Source organism: Pogona vitticeps, chromosome 1 (genome assembly GCF_051106095.1).
Source record: "Pogona vitticeps strain Pit_001003342236 chromosome 1, PviZW2.1, whole genome shotgun sequence".
In the NCBI taxonomy this organism is placed as follows: Eukaryota; Metazoa; Chordata; class Lepidosauria; order Squamata; family Agamidae; genus Pogona; species Pogona vitticeps.
Window position 1 is genome coordinate 14,583,947 of NC_135783.1, and position 24,094 is coordinate 14,608,040.

General features: G+C 40.8%; 1 protein-coding gene and 1 long non-coding RNA gene across 51 annotated transcripts in view; one reads left to right on the forward strand and one right to left on the reverse strand.

Moving 5' to 3' along the window:
• Positions 1-17,150, reverse strand: part of LOC144585135 (uncharacterized) — a 19,849-nt gene extending 2,699 nt beyond the window's left edge. Inside the window, exons 1-2 of the long non-coding RNA XR_013539642.1 lie at positions 11,768-17,150; positions 1-3,400 (exon numbers count right to left, since the gene is read on the reverse strand). The exon at positions 1-3,400 is cut by the window's left edge and continues 2,699 nt beyond it. This is a non-coding gene — a long non-coding RNA (uncharacterized LOC144585135). The remainder of the gene's footprint in view (positions 3,401-11,767) is intronic.
• NRXN1 (neurexin 1) overlaps positions 1-24,094 on the forward strand; it is a 1,165,889-nt gene that overhangs the window by 422,197 nt on the left and 719,598 nt on the right. The gene's annotated exons all lie outside the window — the stretch shown is intronic.

Below are 24,094 nucleotides of genomic sequence, written 5' to 3' on the forward strand. Positions count from 1 at the left end.
GGTATATGGAAAACTGTGCCACAGAATGGTGCAGCAGCAACACATAGAATCATACTGTATCCTTACGGCTATCATACAGTATGCTGAGGAGAAACAAAATAGAAACCTGGCATCTTGAAGAGATGTCGGGTTATACACAAATGAAGACAAAATGATGGATCAGAAGAATTTTTGTTCAATCCATTAACACAAACGTTATTTTCAAATTTGAGGTTCGTTAGCAATACAGTATGCATGCTTTTCATCTCACCAGGTTTTCTCAATTCATCCTTCCTGTATTAGATTTTTAGATACATGCTCTGATTTCTGTCAATAATATGAAACTGTCTGCCAATGAAAACAGAGGTGTGGCCACTCTGAAAGGATTCATTGATTTTGTCCACATCTGAAGGACCTCAAATATTTTTGTTCTCATTCTCAAATATTTTCTTTCTTGTTGGCTGTTGTGGGTTTTTCGGGCTCTTTGGCCATGTAAGGTTTCGACAGTTTCTGTGGCTGGCATCGTCAGAGGACTGGAGTCAGAACTCTGTCTGTGCTCTAGTTTTCTTTCTTGTTTTTCTTTTGAACATTACTTTGCATTTCAAAGGTTCCCATTTTTTTTCATAAGTTCCAGCAAACCACCTTGATTTGTTTGGCATTCTGAAGTTGAAGGTACCTTCAACCAACTTAACATATTTAATTCCCATGGCGAGTTGAAAACCTGGGCATTGAAAACCTTAGGATTTGCCTGAGGGCTACTGAAAAATTGGTTATGGCAACATATACTTTCCTGGTAGTACTGGGTTAATATCTATTGTTATCAACATAATGTCTTGTGGATTAGGTGCTTTCTAGAAACTAAACAAGGAAGAAATGTGCAGGATGCGATTTGTTACTGCTTCCCGTACACCACTACCCCTCCAAAAAAATAATAATAATAATAATAAAATCTCCACCTTTTCCCAGACTTAAAGAGGCTTTGTAATGGTATCAGCTGCTTAACGGGTATAAATTCAACAAGCAGAACTTCCCCCATCAGTGAATGAAATTCTGTTTCTGTTGGATTTGTGGTGTAAGGGAGCATAAATTCAAGTATGACCAATCTGTTGCTCACATCTGTACAGAGTTCACTCCGGATGGAAAATATCTATCCAGTTTCTTTAGAAAGGGATGGGAGGTAGCAGGAAAAAGAGAAAGTGTCTTGTTCTAATCTCTCAGTGGTAGTAAAAGATTGTAGTGAGTCTCTGGTGATGGGACAAAGTTAGTGTGTAAGTTGTGCATGCATACTTCACATTATTTTCCATGAAATGTGGCCAGTCAGTAAGCATGTGGGAGAGCTGGTGTCATCTATGAGAGTAATGGTAAGGAAAACACTGCTTCTTTCTTCTTAAAGAGTGGGCTTGAAACCGTCTTTTCAACAGTTCACACAAATGTTTCCCCCTGCATCCAACATCCGATAAGAACTCAAATGCGTGAAAGACATGCTTGCAGGGTGTGCTTTCAGTATGTGCTTGTGTGTGTGTGATGGAAGATTATGGTTTTGAACAAAAATAGAATGAACTTTGTAGCAAAGCATTTTATACAGCAAGCCTTCTGGACAAGAGTTGGGGGGGGGGGGAAAGGATCCTGGGAGTTCAGAAACACAGCCAAAACTTTTCAGATATCTTGTGAAAGTAACTTGTTAAAATGCCATGCAGAACAAAATAACTAAGTTATTTTTAAATGTGAATAAAATCTCATTTTATGTGGAAATGAGAGAGGGAAGGAAAAACAAGAAAGAAAATGGCAGGAGTGCTAGATCTGAATTTCATTTACTCTATTATTATTATTATTATTATTATTATTATTATTATTATTATTATTATTATTATTATTATTATTAGTAGTAGTAGTAGTAGTAGTAGTAGTAGTAGTAGTAGTAGTAGTAGTAGTAGTAGTAGTAGTCATAGCAGTAGTATCTTGCATGCACTATCTCTAAACTTCAGCTTCACATCTGTGAAATAAATGTAATAATCATTCACTCCGCACAGATGTTGAGAGAATGAGTTTTTAAGAGATTATCCTGTGCTTTGGAGATTAAAACAGCAATACTGAAAGAAACATTCCAGTACAAAGAAAACACCTTCCTTAATAGCTCTTGTCTGTGCTTAATACGTTTATAATCTGATTCACAGCAAATTAAGTAGAAATATTTGCTATATACTGATTAATTCCTAAATGTAACCCCTCAAAAACTTCAGTTTTTTTGTTGGCTTTCTGTCCATATTTAATTAATTTTAATTAGTACTGTACATTATAGATATGCAGTACTTGAGAAGAACATTTGAGCAAGGTTAAGGCATAACACACTGACCCACAAAAACAAACACAACTCACAAACTGCTTTTCCATTCCCTTGAAGCAGCAAAAACATGAAGCAGGAGTGGATTAACTGCTTTCCTTGGCTTGTGGCATATGTTTGGCATGATGGCTCACAAATTGCACCAGCCTAGGATACGGTATTGCTGTGTTAGATACCAGGTACATCTTACCTATGAATTCCCATGAGTTGCCTTCCTTCTGCATTGCCAGAAAGGAGATATGTAGTAAGGAAGAATAATTACAGAAAGACAGACTTTCAGTATTAGTTTTATACTCTCTCTCTTAGAACATTTTCAAAATACATTTTTATACACACACTAGCTGAAATCAAGCTGTGTAAGGCTGATGATTACCTCAGCCATGACACGTTTTGGAAACTGCAAATTTCCAGTGGCATCTTCCCTCTCCTCCAATATTTCCAGCTTCATTCAGGATGCCCTTGATCATGGAGAAGTTATTGGAGGCTGCAGAACATGAGAAAGTCTTTAATTTATGATAACTGTCACAAACAGTAATTTTTGGTAATTAAAGACTTTCTCTCCTGTCCTTAAGGCCCTAATAGCTTCTTGATTATGAAATTGATTCCACAGTAGGTTTAAGAACTCAAAGAGATCAAATTAGGAGAGTGCTAGTTCCAAAAAAAGTCACCATGGCTGATGAAGTCATCAGACTTAGATAATGTGCATCCATGGGTGGGTTTTGTTGTTGTTTAGTTGTTAAGTCGTGTCCGACTCTTCGTGACCCCATGGACCAGAGCACGCCAGGCCCTCCTGTCTTCCTCTGCCTCCCGGAGTTGGGTCAAATTCATGTTGGTCGCTTCGATGACACTGTCCAACCATCTCATCCTCTGTCGTCCCCTTCTCCTCTTGCCTTCACACTTTCCCAACATCAGAGTCTTTTCCAGGGAGTCTTCTCTTCTCATGAAATGGTTTAGATTTTGTAATAATTCAATGAATATAATAAAACATACAAAATAGTATTTCAGTGGCAGTACTCATTTCTTTTCCACCAACATTCTGCACAATTTCTCTTATAATACATGCATGATTCAGTGTACCATCTGGGAAAGAAGCAAAATATAATTACAAAGTTAGGGATACTGTGAAGATATGAAATGTAATACTTCCCTTCCCTAGACTGTTAGCATTCACAAACATGTAATAGCTTTATGGATCCCTATTATCTTCTTCTCACCGAAAATACATAAGATGTATGTTTCCACCCTTGATTGTCCTGATGTGTAAATTGTATTGTGAACAAGAAGCTACTGTTAGGATAGAATATGGAGAGCATGGTTTCCTATAGGCAAAGGTGTCAGACAAGGGTGCATATTATCCCCTTATCCATTCAATCTGTATGCAGATCATATCATACGGAAAGCCAGACTAGATTTAGATGAAGGAGGAGTGAAAATTGGCAGAAGAAACATAAATAAAGATGACACCATCTTATTGGCAAAGAATAGTAATCACTTGAAACAACTGTTAGTGAAAGGAGAACGTACAATGGAATAAGAAAAGAGAATAAAGTGTGTCACTGGAGACCAAGACCAAGATCATCCATATTCTTGTTTCCAATCACCATGTACAGATGTGAAAGCTGAACAGTGAAGAAAGCTGAGAGGGGGAAAAATGATTTGTTTCAAATGTGGTGCTGGAAGAGAGCTTGTGGATTCTCTGGATTGCCAGAAAGACAAACAAGTGGGTTCTAGGTCAAATGAAGCCTGAACTGTCTCTAGAGACAAAAACAACAAAACTGAGACTGTCGTAGTTTGGATACATTATGAGAAGGCAGGATTCTCTGGAAAAGACAATAATGCCAGGAAACATGGAAGGCAGCAGGAAAAGAAGAAAACCAACTACAAGATGAATTGGCTCTGTAAAAGAAGCCACAGGCCTGAGTTTGTAAGAGCTGAGGAGGGTAGTTGAAGACATTTTGGATATCACTCATTCATAGAGTCATTATGAGTCAGAGGTGACCTGACAACACATAACAACATGTTTTCTCTGTCCTGTTGTGGTTACTTTCTTTTTCCACAAAAGTAACAGGAAAGATAGAAGTATATAGATGGGGAGGTAAATTCTCAAGTCCCTGGTTCTCTCCTAGTGCACGAAGAGCAACAAGCACATGAACTGATTCTCAGCATAAATTCTCTTTGTTTCCCTTTTTCATGGAAGCAGTCAGATTAGAGCGAGGGAGGGAGAGAACAAAAAAAGTGAAGGAGAAGGGGAAAATGAGAACCCTCCACATCACGTGGGCATTAAAACAAATGTTCTGTGATGCAAAGAAAATCTAGCTCCAAAACTGAAAATCTCAAGGACTATCTTTTTTTTTTTCATTTGAAAACATTTGTGAGGAACATCCCTCAGCAGGGTGCAACTACTTTTAGAGACTAATTTTTTTTAGAAAACATCTGCTGTCCTAGAAATCATGTTCCTCTTAGGTATCATCAACATTGCTGCTTTCAGACAATAGTAAAAAGGCAATTTTGCTCTAGCAACTGGATTGATTGCTGCCTGATGGATATATATGATGGAGCATGAGTTTGGCAGTCTAGGTGGCACAGGTGGGTCTCCCTCCAAAACAAAAGAAAACCATACCTCCCACTGCCAAGATCCATGGAACCATCGCTGGTAATAATTGTGGCATTTATCCCACAAATGTCAAGGCAATCACACCATAAACACAGTAAAGTAGTATTGATGTTATACTAATTTTGCATCTACAGGAGGAGACTGCCATTTCCTTTTTTTGCCACTGGAAGCTTTCTATATGAGGTCAACATTCTTGCAGGGCATCTTGCCCAGCAGGCATTGCTGGGAATCCTGATAAATTTTAGCACCACTGCTCCCCGCTTGCTTAATTCCAAACAGTTTATGAGAAAAGCCATTGTCATTAGGATGCACTCATGAAGTATGCTCGGGGGGGGGGCGGAGATCGGCTGCTGGTAGATTTTGGTCTGGCACTTAGCTCCCCAGTAAGTGTGTATCTGCTGGCCAGCAGAGTTTACGATGAAGGAGGACAAAACTAAATCCTTCTACCATTTCGGCCTTGGGAATCCTAGTGGTGAGACAGAAAAAGTTATTACAGAACATCAACAGCGGATTTCAGACACTACTGAAAGTATTTTTTCCCTTCCTGAATCTTCCATCAGCAGACCAGCAATGCAACACGTGAAATATTTCCTTTCTTAAATATTTGTCCTAAACCTGTCAAATAAGGCCTGCCATCTTCTCTGTAAGTCATTCAGTCAGTATTTAAAAGGGATGGATCCATCTATAATCATGGTGTTATTTACTTCCTCATTTAGACTCTTATGCCATCTGTAAAGTCTTCCTGGGAGCTGAAGTCAGTAGAATATTTTTAAAATTCCACACAAAGGTTAACCTTTATTGATGTCTTTCAACAAAAATCTTTCTGCTCTTTGTGGAAAGAGTTATTTATCTCCTAAATGTACAATTCCAGCCTACTATTATTTCTCTTAGGTCTCCCAATGCCTTTTTAAAATTAAGGCCAAACTTGGCTTCTGTTATCTCACAATTTATGGCTGTTTAATTTTCTGCAGCACGGTTCTCGTTTGTCAGTTCTTTTGAACTTTTCTGAATGCTCTGGCTTTTCTTGTTTTTCTTTCCAAGTGGAAATACATCATTTTATCTTGTGAAAAGGGGTCACATTTAGAAATATGACGGGTAAGACAATTTTCCAGTAGCATCTCATCCGAAATGACAGATAATTGTCCATAGTTTCATATAGAAAGTTTTCCTGTGTGAGGGAAAAGTTTATAAGAGGGGGAAATCCACCATGGTGAAACATAGCAGCTTTATTTTACAGCTGACGTTCTCCTTTCCAAACACTAGAAATTTAGGTTTCTGAGATCACTTAAGTCTGCTTCTGAGACAGTGACAGATAAATTGTTTATTTCCCCCCCTTCTAGCTGGCTTCATTTGAGCATATGATTAAATATTTTGTGCCACTGATGTTAGATAACAAGGGGATTATTCTTCCTAACCTGTCTTACAGAAGGACAGATAATCTTTTCTTTCCCTCTTGTAGTCATGGATAGTCAGTGGAGATTTGTATAGGGAGAGAGTGTTCATTCATGGAAGATATTAAGGATACTGATAGATGTGCTATCTTGAAAAATCAACTTATAATAGGGACAGCTGTTGAATTCGGTGGGCCTTGGCTTGGCAATGTTCAGATCATTTGTCTGGGAAGGCAGTAAATGCTGTAGAAAACTTGTGGTTTGGTGACTTGGTCTTTCAGATCAGGCCCACAAGTGTTGTATGGACACCCTGGATTCTGCTCCATCTTTTCCTGGGAGTGCCGACTCAGAGGATAGTATATTTATTGCTCAATTAAGAGTTACAAAGAAGATGAGTGTTTAAGTTTTCCAGAACTCTTCATCAGGGAAAAGTTAGAATATTTGGGATTAGCCCAAACAGTTTAAAAATTTGGTCATAAATGTCCGTGGATTATATGATCTGGCTTCATGAGTCATGGCTCACACATCTGGCCCAGTTTTTGAACTATGAAATGGTTTTTGACCTTGAACTCGGAGCCCTTAAGTGAAACAGCACCATGTTCATCGGGGTTGGGAATGGAGTCAAGGTGCTTCACTAAGAATTAGGTTTCAATTCATTTTACCTCAGAATAAACAGGAAGTTTGCCCGTCTCCTGAGGTTTGGGGTCAATTCTGTTTCAGCTCATTTTTGAAATCCCATACAGGTCATGGAAATTAAATATGGGAGGAAGTGAAATGATCAGATCTGCTTATTTTAGTTTAACGACTTATGAATATAGATCATGGTTCACAAGTCTCCCAGACAGAAGAGTAGATGCAGAACAGAGGTACGTGAAACATGAGCAATGGCATCGCTAGAACCCATGTTAGGAATAGGTAAAGGAATATATCTTGACAAGGCCTTATGGTTGTCAATATATTTTTTTTAACCATTTTAGACCATGAGTGGACAAAATGTGATCCATGGGGTACACATGGCTTCATTGGGGGTATTTTGCACCTCCTGCTTTTGCCCTCAGCACCCTCTAATTCCCCAATAAAATTGTTCAAAACATCCTCAAGAGAACATGGAGGACAATTATGTTACATTTAGAGTAGTCTCCAGCACCTGTAAAGGTAAAGGTAAAAGTTCCCCTTGACAGTTAGTCCAGTCATGTCTGACTCTAGCGGGCGATGCTCATCCCCGTCTCCAAGCCGTAGAGCCAGCATTTGTCTGAAGAGTTTCAGTGGTCACGTGGCCAGCGCGACTAGACACAGAATGCCGTGACCTTCCCACCATGGTGATACCTATTTATCTACTTGCATTTGCATGCTTTCGAACTGCTAGGTTGGCAGGAGCTGGGTAGCAATTTGCTGTCCTCTGAAGATGCCAGCCAGAGACTGGCGAAACGTCAGGAAGAACAACCTTTAGAACACGGCCCAAGAACCGGAAAAACCCACAACAACCATTAGATCCCGGCCGTGAAAGCCTTTGCGAATACCTTTGCAAAGTCGGACCCAGTCTAGCAAGCCTTTTCTTTGTCAGTGGGTCAGAAGCCCTTCATTTCTGGCATCCTTAGATAACATTTTAATTGGGTGCTCAAAGGCCCTCTTGAGTTTGTTGCTTTCAATTACATGATCCATTTGTTGATTTGAAATTTATGAGGTTGTGGTTTGTTTAAACTGGACTAGGCATTAAATCTGTAAGAACAGATTCAGTGAAGACATGCTGTGCTAAATAAGAAACAACAACAACACCACAATTGATTTATGCAAAAGAGGACATTTGATGGCATAGTTGATGACTAATAACAATCACATGTTGTCAAGTCAATTCTGACTTAAGGCAACCCTTTCCATTCCCCTTCTTCTCGGATTGTGCAACTTGCACAAGGCTACAGAGGCTGGCTCTTCTCCTGGAAGAGGCACAATGAACACACATTGGAACGCTGCAAGGGCATTTTAGTTGAGCACCAGGGACCAATATCTGGTTTCTGGGATGATTCCTCCCAGGACCAAGCCTGACATTAGTCAGTCACCTCAGACTGCCAAACATGAAAAGGTGAAGGCGTCATTAATGCCGCTGGTCTTCCCACCATACTGGAAAGCATCCCACCACAGCAGATGATCTCCAGCCCTCCCTTTCCAGCCCTCCTGTGCCTTGATTTGCAGACTCCTTCTCCTTTTCTCTCACGGCTCCTCTTTGCTCTTCACTCCACTGCCTTCCCTCTCTTCCTGCTTCTTTTTTTTAAAAGAAGTGCTAGACAGCCATTGGAAGTTTATCTTGAGCTAGTAGGACAATGTCAAAAAGTTCAAGATGTGAGGTGACGCCAATAGACCTGTGGAGGTACGTGGGTGCGGCGGGAAAGATTGAGTCACCATCCTCAAATCTCCTTGCTTTCAGGGACTTCAGATATGTGTTCAAATGGAGATGAGGTATATCTTACATTCCAAAGCCACCTACTATTTGAAAGGGCTGTATGTTCAAGTGCACATCCAGCTGTGCATTTTGCTTTTTATTCAGTGGGATGCTCACGAATTCCCTTCTTTAATAAATACCCTGTTTTCCCAAAAACAAGACAGGGTCTTATATTGATTTTTGCTCCAAAAAAACGCACTAGGGCTTATTTTCAGGGGATTTTTTTTCCATGTACAACTATCTACATTTATTTGAATACAGTACAGTATTGTCATCTTCTTCTGGTTGCTGCACAAGGATGGAGGGCAAGGTTTCACTTCACTGGAGCTTATTTTTGGGGTAGGGCTTATATTACAAGCATCCTGAAAAATCATACTAGGGCTTATTTCCAGGTTATATTTTAGGGGAAACAGGATAGCTAGCATCAAGGTTTGCTCATCCAGCCTGATGAAAAGTAAATTTCATAGGCTCAAGGAGAAGTAGGCATGCTCCACAAAATTGCTAGACCTGGTAGAATTTTAATTGTTGTTATGTGCCATCAAGTTACTTCCAAGTTATCGTGGCCTTTTGAATTATTGACTTCCAGAAGGCCCTGTCATTAACAGCCTTGCTCAAGTCTGGCAAAATTAAGTTCATGCCTTCTGCTATTAAGTCAATCCATCAAATGTTAGATATTCCTATTTCCTGCTGCCTTCAGCGTTCCCCAGCATTATTGTCTTCTCCAGTGAATTTTGTCTATTTATGATCTGCCCAAAGTACAACAGCTTTGACTTGGTTTGTTTGTGTTTTTTTTTTTTTTTTGCTTCTAGAAACAGTTTAATCTTGTGTTCACTTGTCTTTCTGACCAGCCACAAAGCTCTCCTCCAAAACATTTGAAATAAACTCCACCCACCCCTTCACCTTTCTTCACCATCCAGCTTTCACATATGTACATAGAACTTGGAATGCCATAGTATGGATTATCTTGGCCTTAATTTTCAGTAACACATCCTTACACGTGGAGGATGTTTTCAGATTCCCCCATAGCTGTCTTTAAAACTCCTATCTTTTTCTGATTTCTTGTCCAGTCTCCATTTGGGTTCTTGATTGACCAAAGGTATAGAAAATATTCAACAATGTTGATTTGAAGGATGCTGACAAATTGGAACAAAATTCAGAGGAGGGCCACAAGGATGATCAGGGGGCTGGAAACTAAGCCCTATGAGAAAAGAATGAAAGAACTAAGCATGTTTAGCCTTGAGAAAATAAGACTGAGAGGAGATGTGATAGCATTTTTTCAAAGCATTATACAGAGGAGGGGCAGGATCTCTTCTTGATCATCCCAAAGTGCAGGACACACAACAATGGGCTCAAGTTACAGGAAGTCAGATTTTGGTTGAATATAAGGAAAAACCTTCTAACTGTTAGAGTAGCACGGCAATGGAATCAATGATCTTGAGAGGTAATGAGCACTGAAGGCATTCAAGATAAATCTAGACAACTACCTGGCAGAGATCCTTTGATTTGTATTCCTGCACTGAGCAGGAGGTTGGACCCGATGGCCTTGTAGGCGCCTTCCAACTTCATTATTCTGTGATCTATGACCTCTGCTTTGCCATCATTAAAGTTGCATAGTTCTTCCACAGTCTCAATTTTTGTCTTATTAATGCCAAACTCTAATCCTGCTTTTGCATTTTCTTCTTTTACCTTCCTCAGTAGTCATTTCAGGTCTGTTTTCTCCCAGCCATTTGGTATCATCTGCATATCAAGAAATATATATCTTGAACTTTCTTTTACCAACTTTCAGTTCTTCTTCTTCATCTGAACCCAGTCCAGCTTTCCATATGATATACTGTATGATATATTCTGAATGTAGATTGAATAGACAGGGAAATAAAACACACAAATGTCCAGCAATAACCAACTGAAAAAGCATTTTATTTGTCGATATTTTTCCCCTTATGGTAGCTTCTTGTTCAGATATTATAGGTTAGGCTTTAGGACAATCATATGCATTTCTCTGTAATCGATCCATAGCTTTTCACAATCCATACAGTCAAAGGTTTTGCTGTAATCTTATAAAATACAGTTTTTTTCGTTTTTCTTTCTTTCTTTCTTTCTTTCTTTCTTTCTTTCTTTCTTTCTTTCTTTCTTTCTTTCTTTCTTTCTTTCTTTCTTTGTATTACCCTGTAACAGAGATGGGCTTAAACTGGGGAAAAGGTGGCTCATGATGGTTCATGGTTTGTCACTATTCACATGCCATGAACTTTCATGAACTTTTCGACAAAATGAACTGTTTTAAGGTTTGTGCCATGTAGGACTTTCAGGAGTGGTAGAATGAACCTCGCTGGAGTTAGAGATCCCAAACTTGCAGCAAGTCTTCAGCTGAATCTGGCAGATAGTTAAAGGACACTTTTCTCGGGGGGAGGGACTTGCTTTGGTGGGCTATAATTTCGACATTCCAAATCCAATTTTTGCCAAACTTCGGGGGGAGTGTCAACTAAAGACTCTCTGTGAATTTGGCATCTCTAACAGTTGTAGGGGCTGCTCTACTGTTCCCGGAAGTTTCACATCACACAGAGAACGAGGTGTACAAATCGCCAACACTGATAATAGTTTGCCATTTCATCTCATTTTGGGCAGGCTTGTTTCACCAAAGTGCTGTGAAATGAACTGTGGAGCAGCCAAATACATCCTTTTTTTTTTTGCTTCGTGATTTGTTTCATGCCCATCTCTATACAGTAATACATGATACGTGCCTCTTCCATTTCTGAATCCAGATGGAACCTCTGGCATTTTTCATTCCATATTTAGAATTATAGTATCCAATTCAGAAGCTAAAACAGCAGTTTATAGCACCATCCTCATCACAGATATGGGCAGGGGAGGCAAAAAATAGCATTGCTGCTGTTTCCTGTGCTCTTTACGATTCTTAAAAAGTAAATACATGCTAGGTAAAATTGTACTATCAGTGCTGAGCGCAACAATTCTGAGCGCAAAATGGATTAAAATATTTAAGGATTTACCTCTTAGCTGCTTGATGAGAAGAGCATAAAGAGCACCTGAAAAAAAATAATTTAATGAAGTAAGATATAAGAATGAAATTACCACATCTGTTTTGCATAGGAATGTTACCACCTTTTCTGATTCTTTTGCATCAGTTTCAGTCTGTAACATAGGAAGATGTTCATAGGGTGTTGGTGTGCTGTAAAGCAGGGGTCCCCAACACTATGTCCATGGCCCAGTATTGGGCCATGGCCTTGGCAGGACTAGGCCGCAGAGATGGATCTCCTGCCCCCTGCATGATCCCCTCCATGCGCGCACATATGCCTGCCACATACATGCACCAATGCATGCATGCCCCGCCCATGGATGCACAGCCCCCCATATGCATGCACAGACACATGGATGCCCCGCCCATGCACACACGGATGCACAGATGCCCCACCTCCACATTCATGGACACACACATGCCCCGCCCATGCACGCATGAATGATGACAACCCACCTCCCTTGCCTGCTGAACCGGTCCATGTTTCAAAAAAGGTTGGGGACTACTGCTGTAAAGCAACTGTCTCCTCGCTTGACCCTTGCCTGTCCTGGCTGTTAAAATTCTAGAGTAGACATGCACAGGATTAATTCTTCATTACAGGAAGGCTATCTGGAAGTTGAGTTATGGCAACTGGACTTCTTTCTTATTAGGTTGAAACCTTTCACTACTCATCCAAATAGCTTCTTTAGTCTGAGGATTGTTGGTAGGAGATCTCTGATATATCCTCCATGTTGGTTTCACTTGCCCCTGGTCTGAATAGGCTCCTTAGAAGGACAAAGGAGTGGGGGCGAGGGATAATCTCACTTCTGCAGTCCTCCTCCCCCTTTATCATGGGTCATTAACAGTTGTTAACAGTGGTCTTAAATAGGAGACGGATTGTATCTAAGGCCTCCACCCCTGTTGAGTGAGGGATTTTCTGTGTGGAGATGTATGGCCTCTCTGACCTCTCTCTCAAACCGCCTCTCTTCTCAGTGGTCCACCCTGTTGGTTCTTCTTCGATCTCTCAGCAGCTTTCAATACCATCAAGCATGGTATTCACCTGAAAAGGTTGTTGAGTTTAGGGATCGGAGGTCTGGTACTTTGCTGGTGTTACCCAGTCCTTTCAAGCCTTGTTGTTGTGCATGGTCATACTGAGAGAGATGAGGAGGGCTTCTACTAGGAGTTGGCCTTCTCGGTGGTGGCCCCAGGAATCAGGAATGGTCTTCCTTTGTAGATATGGCAGGCTTCCTCCTTCCAGACATTTAAGAAACTACTCAAAACTGAACTTTTTGATATACAAATACAGTCAATCAATCAATCAATCAATCAATCAATGAATCAATCAATCAATCAATCATTTTTCATTCATCTATAATTGATCAGTTGGAAGGGTCTGTACACAAACAGATCAGTAATTATTTTGTTTTTATTTTAATTTAGAAGGAAAGCTTCTGATATAGTGGGAGGGGGAAAGTATGATAGTGAGATCATTCCTTTAGTTTTCATGGAAGGTAATCGAGTGCAATGTTGTTGAATCTCCTGGGGCTGTGCAGCCAATCGTGTCTCACTGGCACAGTTTTCTGTGGAGGAGACTGAGTATTGCTCTACATTCATCTCCAAAGCCTGGAGTCATCTTTGCATAGATAGGCTCTTCCATCCTTTTGCTCTCTCCTTTATAATTAGAACAGAGGTCAGCTCTAAGGCAAGCTAAGAGAGGTCTGGTTCTGTCTAAGAACAGCAAGGCTTGCCAAAAAAAAAAAAAAATAACCCCCCCCCAAAAAAATACCCTACTGCCTTCCTCCGTCTTGCTGTCAAATTTATGATCCCTAAAACTTAACTGTGTTTATTACCAGTCATAATAGTTAAGCTGCTGCTTTATATACCCAGGGCTTGGAAAAATACCCTTTTTTCTACTCTCCCACCACCACCACCACCACCACCACCACCAGAAAGAAAGTTCAGTCTCAAGGCTAATGTTCCCATGGGGTTTCCTATCTGTTTGCTTGCTGCTACTTTTCCAAAATATGTCATTAATTTTGTTGTAATTAAAAAAAAAACCCTCCAAATATATTCTGTAAGATTCCTGTATTTCCACAATAACATTGAGAAATGAAGAATGGAGCCACCGTATGTCTATCCTGACCTTTTTGGGAAAGAATGAGAAAAGTGATCCTTTAAAGCAGGAACAGATAGGCTTATGGTTTGAGGGCCACAGCTGAGTGCTGAAATTGTGTGGTGAGCCAGAATAATGCTGCAAGCAGAGCATGATCAGAAAAAAAAACATGTTGTCTTGGGAGACATCTGTAGAAACGGTGTCTTCCTTATCACAGGGACAGGTCTGTGGGTCATCCTGTAGCTTAACAGTTCTTGAAGAGACTCTTTCCTTCATGTGACTAGAAATGTTCTAGAGAGCTTGGGAAAGTTCGTAGAAGGCTTCTGGGAGATGGGCCATCTGGACATACAGTAATGCATTAGTATCTAATGTGCACATTACTTTAAAAATGGATAGAAAAATGTGTTATCAGTATAGAATAGAAAACAAAGTTTCACAACCCAACCAGGAAAAAAAAGTGAGTGGAAAAATGCACATGGGATTTGGAGAAACATGAGAAAATTGAGAAAGAACTTTTTCCATGCGTATTCCACACCCATGTGCAGATGGCGTGCTAGGAGATCTGGGGAAATGGGAGAGATCTGTGCAGGATTTTCACAGCCTCCTCAAGCCCTCCCTCTTTGGTGCTCACCCAGCTTGACAACACAAAAGAGAGTGGGAGAGATACATTTGGCCTTCCAGTTCCTTGCAGTAGCCTTCTAGGACCCTACAGCAAGAAATGGTCTTTTAAAGTGTTTATTCAGAATCACTTTCTCTCCCCCAGATCTTCAAAAGTTTGGGAGTTTGTTTTAAAAGAAAATGTTGAGTTACCCGTTCCTTTGTAGCCACCAGGATCATATGGACTTTTTAATGTTCACAGTGCATTGCACTGTGTGTTAACATGATGAGCTGTCATTACCAGCCAGGAAAGAAACCACAGAAATGTGCTCTCCAGCTTTCTCTAGTGGCCAACCCTGATGTTACACCCTGGAAACCTTTCCCAAAAATGATAAAACTGGGAAGTTCTTGCCAAAAATGCTTCTAAAATACCTCCAAATGCCTTGAGATATTTTTAGAAAGAAATTATAAAATGTTACTTATCATACCAAAAGTTAACTTTGCCACCTTGCTTTTGAACATTTGCTCAGTTATACTCCCCTTGCCGAAAAGAGTTTCTAAAAATAAATAAATAAAAGTTACTTGTACAGTAACTAGTTATTTCCAAAGCTTGCTTTCCTCCATGAGTTAGCAGATTTCACTATCTCTGTTGTTGCAGGAAGCCATGGAGCATCCTTTTCTCTTAAAAAAATGCTGCCTATTTAAAGATTATATCAGATCGCCATGTGCCTTGTTCTTGGCCCAAAGGAAGATTAACAGTGAGTTTCAGTGCTCCATCCACAGGATAAGCAAAAGTTTTTTGTTTCCAAAAATCACCGTGTAGGTGATTCTACTTATCTTGTGGATTGCAATGCACATGGCAATCTGATATACATACACACATACACATATGCATACACACACACACACAAACACACACACACACACACGTAATGTTTCCCCAAAAATAAGGATATCCCTGTCCCCCCGAAAATAAGACCTACCCTGAAAATAAGCCCTAGTATGATTTTTCAGGATGCTTGTAATATAATCTTAACCCTACCCCAAAAATAAGTCCCATGCAATATACTGTGACTGATGGCAGCATGAACCTCACATGGTGGCAGTTACGTTGCTGGGTTTCAGCCAATGTTTTTTCAAATATCTGCACAAACTGAAGGAGTACTTTGTTTGGGTAGGAGATGAAAATTAGAAATTTTAGGAAATGAGGGCACTACAGACGAAACACATATATTCCCCCTTTCCTATTACTTTGTCGGTTCACTGGTGCAGTCTTCAGCAGAAATGGAAATCCACAGGAAAGCAGAAGCCCTCTGTATTGCTGCCGTGTTCTTCTCCTGACCTTGATATGTTCAGAGGATATTTTGGGTTAGGAAAATAAGGAGGTTGCACAAAAGCAGGAGCAAGCAGTTGGGGTTCTTGCTTGCCCCCCCCCCCACTTGGAGCCAACATGAAAGAAAGAGCATGGTCTTGTGTCTATTTTCAACCAAGGATAGCTTTCCTAGGCAACTCCGTGTAGAATTCCTTAGAACAAACGGTGTTGCCATGAGCATTGCTAGCAAGGTCTTGCTTCTCTATACAGTAGTTATATGTGTTGAATATGGCCACACAAGTACGTAAACAAATTCTTTCCAAGAGGTGGCGATATATTGGATTTTCTTTCCTGCAGGACTAACTTGAAAATCCTGCAGCACATAAAAAACATTTCATGGCACAAGCTTTCACAAAGTGAGCTAAAGAATACAAAACCTTGTGGCCAGTATCCTGCCCAATATTTCTGTGCCCTGAATTCCAACTGTGGAAGCTGCCATTCAGATCTGACAGGGTGCTGGTTGTATTGGGTCACATGCTTCATTGCATGATTCAGTGAGATCACCGTGGCAGCATCTTCTGTTGGAGCTCCCCGTGCATATACTGTATATTGAACAGGATACTGGCTTGAGCCTTTAAAAATTGCCAAAGGACTTTGTTGCTGTTTTTACACAAGACCTTAATTTATAGCTTAATGGATGTCATCAGTGGAGCCATAGTGGCCAGCTGTGCTGTTGCTTATACATCAAGCTAATTATTGATTTCTGACTCATTCAGAATGGACCATTGGGCACAGAATTTAAAAATGCATTCTATTAGTGGGCACTAATATTAGGTGATTAGTCTGGTGTTCAAGATTACAGTGATTCAAAGTACTATGATGACGTTGATGGTGGTGATGATGATGGTGGTGGTGGTGGTTTGTAGAACCAAAATTATCAAGCTGTGGTGTTCTGGCATTTTCAAACAAACTACTGCAGCAGAAAGATTGCTCCACATCAGAGATACATCGCCTTTATCAAGATTTGAAAATATACAGCAAAACTACTATTCAGACTTTCATATCTGGCTAGAAATCATGATTTTTTTTAAAAAAAAATGCACTAAAAAGGCTTGAATCAAGAAATCAGACTCATCACGTTTTTCATGAACAGATCTTTACCATGTTTTAACCTCATCTGTTGGCTGCACATTCTACATTAAGCTTGTTGTGATGTGCTGTTAAGTCACTTCCAACCTATAGTGATCCTAACAGGGTTGTTAAGCTGTGCTCAAGTAGTGGTTTACCACTGCTGTGTTCCCAAGAGTGAATGTGGATTTTAATCCAGGTCTTCTGAGTCATGGCCCTTAGCTACTGCACTATGTGTGTGTGTGTGTTTAGTCGTTTAGTCGTGTCCGACTCTTCGTGACCCCATGGACCAGAGCACGCCAGGCCCTTCTGTCTTCTACTGCCTCCCGGAGTTGTGTCAGGTTCATGTTGGTTGCTTCGCAGACACTGTCCAGCCATCTCATCCTCGGTCGTCCCCTTCTCCTCTTGCCATCACACCTTCCTAACATCAAGGTTTTTTCCAAGGACTCTTTTCTTCTCATGAGATGGCCAAAGTACTGGAGCCTCAGCTCCAGTACTGCACTATACCAGTTCATTTTGTTTTGTTTTGTTATTAGCTCCCCACTCCAAACATACTAAGGACTGGTTCTCCCATTCCTTGACATGTATGAACTGCATCCAGTGGAGGCTAGGTACGAACCCTGGGCTCACCATCATTATGCCGAAATTGGTACATGTGGTATGATTGTGCTATATCTACCAGAGTAGGCCCAAGTTGCTTTTGGGACCCATGGTTACTGAATGTTCTTCTCTGATGAGAAGATAGGACATTCCCCCTTCCCTTACCGATTAAGGACATCATCCTCTCACCAAACCGCAGCAGCAGCAGGAGCAACATTTGGCCTGTTCCTCTCCTCTTCCTTCCTTCCTCTTCCCTAAAACACAATGTGCTCTTTCTTTCTTCTCCAATTAAATTATTAGCACTTCCTAAACAATTCTCCAAGAGAGGCAACTTGGAGAATTGTTTAGGAAGTGCTAATAATTTAATTCCCAGAAGCACCCAGAACCTTTAGCTCCAAAGAACATTACATGAACATTCAGAGAAGTAGACTTTTTATATGTTTTTTTAAGTTTCTCTCTGTAATGATGGTTGGTCCATCTGAACAATGCATGATCCTTGTGTTTTTGCTAAACAATTGTTCGGAGTGTGTTTTTGTGGGGCAGAAGGGCAGAGGCTTATCAGCATCTCTAGGCCATTTGCAGTTTATCCCTCCTTCCAAAAATAAAAATTAAAAAATCAGCGTGATTTTTCCTAGTGTTCCTGCAGCCTGTTCCCCAAGGGCAGTAGAGAGGCCTTCCATCCCACCCAGACAACATAGGAGAGTGGCTGCCTTCTGCGCAGAGACTGCCATGTGACTGCAAAGTGTCCCCTACCCCAATTGTGTCTCTTTCTCAGCCCCCTGCATCTTTTGTTCATCCTCTTTGCTTCATTTAACTTTCTTTATTATTATCCTTTCTTCCTCTTCTTTTGGAAACTCAGACTTCAATCATGGATGTGTTCCACAGTTTGTCCCCTTTTAAATCTTCATAGCATTCTTAAAAGAAAGTAGGAAAGAAGCCTGTTGTATAAGAGGCAGACGTGTTAGTCTGTGCAAGTATTCAAAGTGTAGCCATCCTTCAGTCTCAAGAGACTATGGTAATGTGCTCTGAATAGAGGCCTTGGAACAACGTCTGGTTTGGCTAAGAAGGCCAATTTGAGAGTGACAATCCCTTCCACACTGAAGACAAATCCAATCTGTCCCCTGTCCAGCTCCCTGATTTTGCTGGTTTCAGGACTGCCTCTTTGCCTTGGCCTGCTGAACAAGTGTCTCTTCAAAATGGGAGAGGGCGTGCCTCCAGGCTGAGCGCTCAGATGTCAAGGTTTCCCATCAGTTGAGGTCCATTCCTAAGGCCTTCAGATCCCGCTTGCAGATATCCTTGAATCTCAGCTGTGGGTCTCCCTCTGGGGTGATTTCCCTGCACTAATTCTCCATACAGGAGATCATTTGGAATCCAACGATCAGCCATTCTCACGACATGCCCAAGCCAACGTAGACATCGCTTTTCAGTAATGTGTACACACTGACAATTCCAGTTCGTTCCAGGACTACACTATTTGGAACTTTGTCCTGCCAAGTGATGTACAAAATGCGTCAGAGACAGTGCATATGGAATGTGTTCAACTTCCTCTCCTGCCATGCACAAAGGGTCCAGGACTCACTGCAGTACAGGAGTGTGCTCAGGACACAGGCTCAACAGACCTGGATCTTCGTATATGCCGTCAGCTTCTTATTAAGCCATACTCTCTTTGTGAGTCTAGAGAACATGATAGCTGCTTTGCCAATGCGTTTATCCAGCTCAACATCTAGGGAGAGAGTGTCAGAGATGGTTGAGCCAAGGTACACGAATTCATGAACAACCTCCAATTTTTGTGTGAAGATGGTAATAGAGGGAAGTGAGTCCATGCCCTAGCCCATGACTTATTTTTTCTTCAGGCTGATTTTTAGTCCAAAATCTTGGCAGGCCTTACTAAAACGATTCATGAATTGTTGGAGCTCTTCAACAGAGTGGGCAACAACAGCTGCTACATCGGCGAAGAGGAACTGCCTCATGAATTTCAGCTGGATTTCGGTTTTATCTCTCAATCTAGAGAGATGAAAGAGCTTTCCATCTGATCTAGTCCGCAGATAGACACCTTCTGTTGCAGTTTCAAAACCATGAAAGAACAAATTAAAAAACATGCTTTCACCTTAAAGACTGCTATATTCTAATGTGAGCTTTTGTGCATAAATCCACTTCTTCAGACATAATAAGAGAGAGAGAGAGATAACATGGCAAATTTTTATACATAGCATCAAAATACAGAGATCATGGTTGGTTCGTTGATTTGTTGGTTAGTAAGATACCCATTACTGACTCCTATGAGATTTCTGGTTTCCAGCATGAGAAGGAAACAAGGAGCCCCCTTTCTTCTGTTAAAGTTTGCAAACTCAGCACAGAATGTGTCAGTGCAAAACTAGTGTTTTGTTAAGGAAAGCACCTAGACACAGAAAACAGAAGGAGTTACTGATGGGTCCCAAAGAGACAAACAACCCATCCAGAGCCCATAACAACAAAGTAGCAAGTGCTGTGGCCTTGCAATATTTGCTCATTTCTTAAAGCTACATATGATTGATTAAATTTGTGGGGGGGGGGAATCTAGAAATCACAAATACCTTTATATCACCAAAAATGTCTCAGCATCTTTCATATAAGGTAAAAAAAAGTGGATTTTGGGTCTCACAAGAAAATGAGATAAGAAAGACTGTATACCTCTGCTTCGGTAGGAGCTCCATCTTGAATAATTCCATTCCAGTAACAGGGGAAAGACCTTGATCTCAGATCTGAATTTCAGTATTGTAGTCGACAGATCAGAATTAGCCCTGATGATGTCCTGCATGAATCATCTCTTTTGGATGCATTAGAAGGATGGAGAACATGAACAATATACCTTGAGAAGTAGGAGGCAGGGCTTCAGACACTTCCGTCTGTTATGCTCTACGGAGAATGGGGATCTGCATGAGTAGTGAAACTTGCACATAGGCATCACCATGCGTGCAGTCTGCACAATGTAGGCGGTGAAAACTGTGAAGCAAGCGTATCACTGCCAAGTATATAACAGAAGGCATCTGGTCTTTTACGAAAGACATCTTATTTCTCAGCCATTGAGATGCTTAAGAATCTTCCTCAAATGTATTTCTTTTTAATAAAGTCATTTTCTGGCATTACTCAAAATGGCTACAGAGGTAGCTTTTGCATCAAAGGATCCTTTGATTACATTTATTGTCCTTAAATGCTAGTTTCTAGTCTTGCCCTTTGTTAAGTTTGGCACCCTATAGTTTTAAATCTCTCGGCTCCTTCCTCCCAAGGTTTGAACAATTCCTGTGTTGTACTGATAACATCACATTTAATTATTGTAACCATGTTAACTCCAATTACACAGCATAAGTATGTGTTCTCCTATCATTTCTATGGGAGATGCTTAACTTCCCTTTCTTATACATTTTTTTTTGCCCTCCTTGTGGTGTATTGATGTGGGTTGTTAAGTTTCATTTCTCCCCAGCATGTGTTTCAGTTAATCTGGGGGAGGGAGAATAAAAAAAAAGTCATGCTATGTGAGAAAAAAAATGAATACACTTTAAAAAGCTGCATAAACCAACAGCTTTTCCATCACACAATACATTTCTCCTCTAAAGCAAGTTCAATTTAGCTATAGCATCAGAGAGAGAGAGAGAGAGAGAGAGAGAGAGAGAGAGAGAGAGAGAGTTATCGTCAAGGTCACTTCACACATGCTGTTTCATTGTTCTTTCCAAACTAGACTTAACCATCTGCTCATTAATAAACATTTTCTTGAGGGGGACTTCTAAATTTATTACAAATGAGTTTTATCTGAAATTTCAGGAACTCTAACCCGGAGTTTCTGAATCAGGCCATTTTGGCTACAATGGTTTTAAGGCTTGATTCACTCGGAGCAGCTGGGGTCCCACTTCAAATCTAAGCAAATATGGGTTCCTTGAATGTTTTGCAATTACGGCCAGCTCATCACATACATCCTATGATTCCCCTCCCCCCCCCCACTATACCACTGAAAATCGTGTTGGGTGGAAACTGACAAAGCCGTGTGATGACTGGTTGCATAAAACAGTTTGCTATGGGGGCCAGCCCACCAGGGGTTTCGTGCACCCAGGACATTGTCACTGTGGTGCAGTGGTTAAACTGCTGTACTGCAGCCAAAACTGTGCTCACGACCTGGGGTTCAATCCCAGGTAGCCGGCTCAAGGTTGACTCAGCCTTCTATCCTTCCGAGGGTGGTAAAATGAGTACCCAGCATGCTGGGGGGGGGGCAATATGTAGCCTGCATAATTAACTTGTAAACCGCCCAGAGAGTGCTTGAAGCACTATGGGGCGGTATATAAGCAGCACACTTTGCTTTTGCTTTTGCTTTACCTTCTTGCAACCATCAGGCATTGAGTTCACTTGACTTCAGTGGGTTTGTACAGTAATCTATCCCATTTATAATCCAGTTATCTTTACCTGGTCGATATTTATATGCGTGGAGTTCCAATGAGAGAAGCTGATGCTGAAAGTTCACAAGGTACCATGATCTGGTTGCACTTCCACAGTAGCTTCCATAGTTAGAATTCCATACATTTAGCTAACGAACAAGATCCTGACCTTTGAACATTAGCTTTGAGGTGGAGAAGCTTCAAAGCCCTACCTTTGAGCATAATTGATGAATACTCTGAGCACACTCTGGCCAGATTCACTAATAGAGAACCAGATGCATTGGAATAACCTGGTTCTACCTCCATCCAAAGTCATTGATTTGAACTTCTCAGTCTCCTAGCCGGGATTCCATCCTTTTAGGTACCTTATCATTCACAGGTGAGATCTAGGATTGGCTCTGGAGCTCAGCTTTTTGTAGAAGCCATACATATGCTTCCAAGTCATTTTTGCTCATGTACGTGTTGGGTACATGGAGAGAGCTGTTTTGGGTTTCACTTTCCAGAATTCACACCCAGCATGGCCAATAGCCGTGGCTATGCCAGTTCAGGGATTTTGGAGCTGTCACTTTCTAAACCCCAAACCCCAAATAGAATAATATTTTCTCTAGCCTAGGATGGTAAAAGTCAATAGGTGGAGAGGAAAGTTGGAAAAGCTGGAGTGCAGCCAACAGTATTCTAACCAGACACGGTACAGGAAAGATTGCCTCCTTCTACACAAGCCTGCCCAAAGTCATGGTCCAGAATTGCCAGAGAGTGTTTATCATTTTGGAACTTTTTATCAGGAGCTTCACAGAGTGTTGGGATCAAGCCTACTGAGCTATGTAGGAACTTCAAAGGTCTCAGTAAGACAGATAAGAGACAAGATTAGATAAACTGCTCCAGCACAGGAGAATGTTCCATCCATCTGTTGGCTGCTCACTGAAACCCATTTAATTCCTATGGTTCCCCTGGACCATCAAGGGCCCCGTAAGAATTGTAGGGTTCCCCCCTTTTTGTTGATTGGGACCAACAAGAAATCTTTCCTTGCGTGCACTGTGTTGTAGTCTCCTGGTTTTTTTTGCAAGAAGATATGGCAGTTGGCCACAAAATGATATGAATCATTCTATGGCCAACGCCCATGTGACTCATCCTCCTTTGGTGAAGATTTAAACATAGTTTTAAACATAGCACTGGTGACAAGAGGATAAAAAAGGAATTAGATATTTCTGTATGGAACTGAGGGGTAAAACCGTTTTGAAAGCCATTTTGAATTGCTATCCCTCCCACATGGAACTCAGTCAGTCTTGTTTACAAGACTAAATAGCAGCTCAGCTAAAGCACATGAATTTAAGCCATTTTTGCAAGGTAGCAGAACATTTAAAAAAAAAATTAAAGCATTTAGCCTTAGCAAAACTGTTGATTGCATTACCCCTTTCCAGCACATCCTCCTCTTCCTCTTCAAACACATCATTAATTTGAAAATCTGTTTGGGTAATTTGTTTCCTCCATCTAAATTGTTTATGCAAGTTCACCATCTGACTACACCCACACAGTTTGATTGCCTGTCAAGTTTTGCCATCAAGACTCATTACTAACATTTAATTGATTAATTACTAAAAATGAGATAGACAGATCTGTCGTTTTGAATGCTGCATTATATTCAATATGAGATTCATCTCTGTATCTCCGAAAAGTTCATTAGATTTCCTTATCTTTCTCTTCCTTCTTTCCTTCCTTGCATCACAATAAACAAATTACTTTTTAAGGTATCCCAATAGGAATGACCTTGTTGGCCTGTTTGCTCATTTACATTACAATCTGGAGGCTGGCTAGAATGATTGGTGGCTAAAATCTTCTCTTCCATTTTCACTTGGTCAAAGACAAGACTTCTGCATATTTTGATGTCAATATAAGCCAGATTTCTGTAAGGTCCTGATCAGTGGGCACAGAGACATATTCCTTTAGGTCTTATGCAAATGGAAAACTGTACGTTTGGACAGTTTAGCCTTCTCCTAGTGTCAGAGCAGTTCCTTCACTTCAGTGGAAAGACAGTGTTTGTTGAGGGGTGGCGGCAGAATTAGATGTAATTAGCTGTGGGTCACAAATCAGGATCCAACTATGTTCTTGGAGTGAAGGAAGGTGGCTCCAGGAAGAACAATTCCTGCATGAAGCCCCTGTGTACTGTCTACA